The following is a 4886-nucleotide window of genomic DNA, read 5'->3' as shown; positions in this document are numbered from 1 at the left end:
TTTCAACCTCTGGTATATACTGCATAACAACTGTATGACAAATAAAAGTGTATTAATTTATTGTCAATGGATAATAGTATTTGCACAAATAATCAATGTCACATATTACTACCAATCACACCCACAGCTGCTTTTACTCCGTAAATATTTGACGGTGCACATCGAACTTTGACACGGTACTCTCTTCTTTGGTACTATGCAACCACTACGGTGAACGGTACATGAAATGGACTAAAAGTAACCATGAATAAAAAAAAGAAAGAAAGTGACAATGACATAAACAGACTGAAAGTAGCCGCGAATAAACCTAATAATACAGTGACGTATCAAATACACTGGAAGTAGCCATGAACAAACTAAAAAATACAGTGACAGTGACGTATTAAATACACTGAAAGTAACTGTGAATAAACTTTTAACAATGCAGTGACAGTGACATGTTAAATACACTAAAAGTAGCAATGAATAGACCGAAATTACATGATTTGACAAATTTACACACGCACACACACACACACACACACACACTCTCTCTCTCTCTCTCTCTCTCTCTCTCTCTCTCTCTCTCTAATAAGAATTTACAATTGCCAATATTGTAAGGTATATTAGCTGTGGGGAATGGTTATATGATAATAGTGAATTAATTGGATAAACATTACAACCGTAGTTCAGTATATATATATATATATATATATATAGAGAGAGAGAGAGAGAGAGAGAGAGAGAGAGAGAGAGAGAGAGAGAGAGAGAGAGAGAGAGAGAGAGAGAGAGAGTGTGTGTTAGTTCAGTATTACAGTAGGTTTTATGACCACCAAAGATCTTGAAGGACGATTGGGGTCAGAATTGAAATTTGAAAGTTGACGGGTTTTTTATCAGTAAATTGCAAATTCAAACAATAAAAATGACTTAAAACAAAACAATAACAACTGTATGATCAACAGAATGAAAACGATTGACAGAAATAATGTTCCACAGTGATTACTCGACCTTTCTGGAAATTTTCAAAATTGAGAATGACACCCCACGCACGTGTACGGGACAACTGCGCGATGCACGTGCAAACTATGGAATGTGTTTTGGTGTGTTGATAAATATATATATATATATATATATATATATATATATATATATATATATATATATATATATATATATATATATATTGACAGTGATCCCAAACAAAGCGGGAAAGTTTCGATGGGGTGTGATGGCCTTACATTGGGATTTCCCCCTAAATACGATCGCCGTGTAGATAGCCAGCCCTCATTAGCCGAGTCTATGTGCGTCTATTAAGTGTAATAGATGGCGACTTCCAGTGTCGTTGTATTTATGGAATTAATATGTGTATGTAGTGTTTAGCATGATGTGTGTAATGTAGTAGACTAGTCCTGAGCGCAAAAAGATCCTTGCGAAGTGTAACTTCGGTCAAGTACGAAAAAGCGGTTATTAGTACAAATCAAAAGATAAGAAGCTATCAGAAAGGTCAAAAACTGTTAAAACGGCCTTACATATTATATTACAGATTACACAAATGCACAAAGAGGGACAATGCAATAACAGATACACACAGAAAACAATTGACAATGATTTTAAAAAGTGTATGTTTACAATGTTCAAATTTAAAAGTTCACAAAACAATATATAAATCACCTGAATAACAAACAACATACCATCAATAGATCTAAAATAACTTATTCATGCATATTATTACAATTTAAATCACTTTTAGTTCATACTTTTTCCAAATAATAGTTTTAGGACAAACATTTTAATGTAAAGATATGAGAAATTGTGGATTTGCCGAAGGGGAGATAATTATGGCGAGATTCTGACGTCATAGATTAACAAATTTCACTAAATTATATTCTACAAAAAAAGCACAGTCTGTTATCTTTAAGATGATAGATAATATAAGAAAATATATCAATTAATAAGAAAGTTATGGTGGAAAATGTATCCCTACCCTCTAATAAAACACACACACCAATATTTCTCCTATGGGTCATATACATACAATGTTATGCATTTTCCCCCTCAACTACGCCTTGATATTTTTAATATGTTGTAGATGAGGTATTTCAGATTTAAAAAACATTCAAATCAATTCTGTTGCAATTACTTGTGGGTTGACCACTTTTTGGAGCTAATTTGACTGGACTAATAGTGGTATTCAGACTGAGGACAGGACACTGCAGACTTAGCGCACATCTCTACAAAATAGAACCGGTAACGACACCTCACTGCAGTTGTAACATGGAACCCCAGATTCCAGATAATATATTGTACAGATGTTCAATCTTTGACATTATAAGACAAGACATTTGGCCTAAACCAAGAACAGGGTGTATAACACCAAATCAAATCCCATAGACGACAATAGTAATGTATGTGGCTAAAACTCCTACCTGCAGCATATCAATCAATATAAACACCACTGATATAAATACTACCATCCCTCACCCTTAAAGCGAATAAGAAAAAATTGGGGGCCATGCTGCTCATTTCAGAGATAACGGGTAGCGTCTATGACTGCCCTAGTTCTGCACAAACTTTGAGTACTTTTTCTTACAGATACCTCATACATGTTTCAAATACAAGGCTACTTGACACAGTGGTACTAGATAAAATAAAATTGCATACATTTTTTTGCCCACATGAAACTAATTATTATTTTACAACCAACGCACTCACATTTATAAACAATCACAGGACTTGTGATGTTAACTTCTCTATCAAAAGTTCCGTGCACCTCGAACTTTGACCCAGCCAGAAGTTATTTGGTTTAGTACTACCAACAGTTGAAGAGGAGTAAAATTTTGGGCGAAAGAGGCGACATACTGCTAGGTTCGTGGAGACTATAAAACACCCGATTTGCATTTTAAAGAGTACAAAGCCAAAAAAACTTACCGACTTTTAAAACTAATATGAAATTTAGCAGTATTTTATTTTATTAATTTTACTTTTAAATTTTGTTTCATTTATTGATTATTTTAGTTATGTATGTATTTAATTAATTTATTTAATTAATTTAATTCAGTTTTATTTTATTTTATTTTAATTCTCTATTGGAGTAATGGAGTCAGGGAAGTTAAACTTAACCTGGATTATCAAACTTTTATAAGTTGAAACCACCAAAACGTTCAGCTGAAGTATCCGCATTGTCATATTTATAGACTTTTTTATTATTACAATTTAAAAACCTCCTTAGAAATGTGCTCCACATTAAAAATAATAGCCCAATGTTATTGCCAGGCTTTGAATGCGGAGACAAATCGGCAACCGTTTGTCAAGCTAGTCAATCGCCATTGATGATTTCTTTTCCGTGTTTTTTATTTGTAAAGTTCTAATTCCGTCATATTATTCACAACCGTTTTTTATTATTGAGAAACGTCTTAAGAGATCTTCCCAGCATTAAAAATAAAAGAGAAAAGTTATTCCCCGAGTCTGAATACGAAGACAAAATGCGCTATCGTTTGTCACCCGAGGTCGCCATTGATAAGTGTTTCGCTTTTCATTTCTAGAGAGTTCTAATTCCGGTATATTATTCAGATGAGAAAATCATACATTTGATGGCATTCAGAGCTGTTCACGATCAATACGATAGACAGGTTGCAGGTGCGTAAACTATCACAGGTGAATTGTCACAGTGAAATACAAACCCTTTGACTTTTTCTCCAGACGTTGTACATTTTATGTGCCATACAAAACCTATATTGACTTAATGGTTTAAGAGTGGCTAAACTTGTAATTCGTCATTCAATAATGGAAGTACAGCTCCGGGTAATTTAATCGGGCGATTGGCACGAATTAAGACTAACTGTCAGCGGTGACACATACTATAGTGTACTATATATATTTATATGTCAGTACGAACAAAAGATAGCAAAACAGCATAAACATCATTTACGGTAACGTCTTTAGTAAATATATAGGTATATGTATCTATAAACGCACACACAAGCCAACAAATAGAGACTTTGTTACATTCAGATATATAGGTCATCCTATCATAAAATGATTTATTACTGGTGTTTTTATTTGTCTGATTTATTAGATATCTTTCATATGACGTCATGCCATACGTTTGTCCGTCTGAAAGCCTTATTTAACTAACGTAAATGTAAATTTAAAAGTAAATTTTAACTTAACTTTTAAAGTTTAACTTTTAATGTGAACGTTTAACTTAAATTAAATTTGACTTCTTAGAATATATTCATTTAGTTTTGCATTAACCATAGTTTGACACCCAATAGCCGATGTATTTTTCGTGCTGGGGTGTCGTTAAACATTCATTCATTCATTCATTCTTAGAATATTATACTTTAATTATTACACATGTACATATGCAAAACCTATGGTATAAATTAATTAAACAGGCCGTGGAAGGGAAATGCTTGCGATTATGCGTTCGCTGTATACCAGTGTAAAACGTTGTGTGAAATGTGAAATATAACAATATACTTTCTTATTATTGTTTTTATATTTAGAAACGGATTGTTACAAGGTGAAGTTCTATCAACGATACGTTTTTCTATGTATGTAAATGACTGCAAAATGCAATTCTTATCTGATAACTGTTCATATATTGAAATACAAATGCTAAATATATTTTTTATTAAAGGGACAGACCCTAGTTTTTAAACACTAAGGCATATTTTTCACTATTAGAGCCGTTTATGATCACTGAAATCAAATATTACTTATAGTTTATTGTTTAGATTATCCATTTCCATACAACCGAAGTGTTTCTGGTCATCCTGGAGTTTCTAATACCACAAAATGCATTTTCCATATTTTTAAAAACGCACGAGCGTCTGAGAAGTAACGGTTATAGAGTCGCGTTTTAATCTATTTTTAAGGGTATTTCAACGTCAAAGACTCTTGTG

This window comes from Gigantopelta aegis, chromosome 6, assembly GCF_016097555.1.
Source record: "Gigantopelta aegis isolate Gae_Host chromosome 6, Gae_host_genome, whole genome shotgun sequence".
Taxonomy (NCBI): domain Eukaryota; kingdom Metazoa; phylum Mollusca; class Gastropoda; order Neomphalida; family Peltospiridae; genus Gigantopelta; species Gigantopelta aegis.
The sequence above is the reverse complement of the archived record's forward strand: the minus strand, read 5'-3'. Positions refer to the sequence as shown.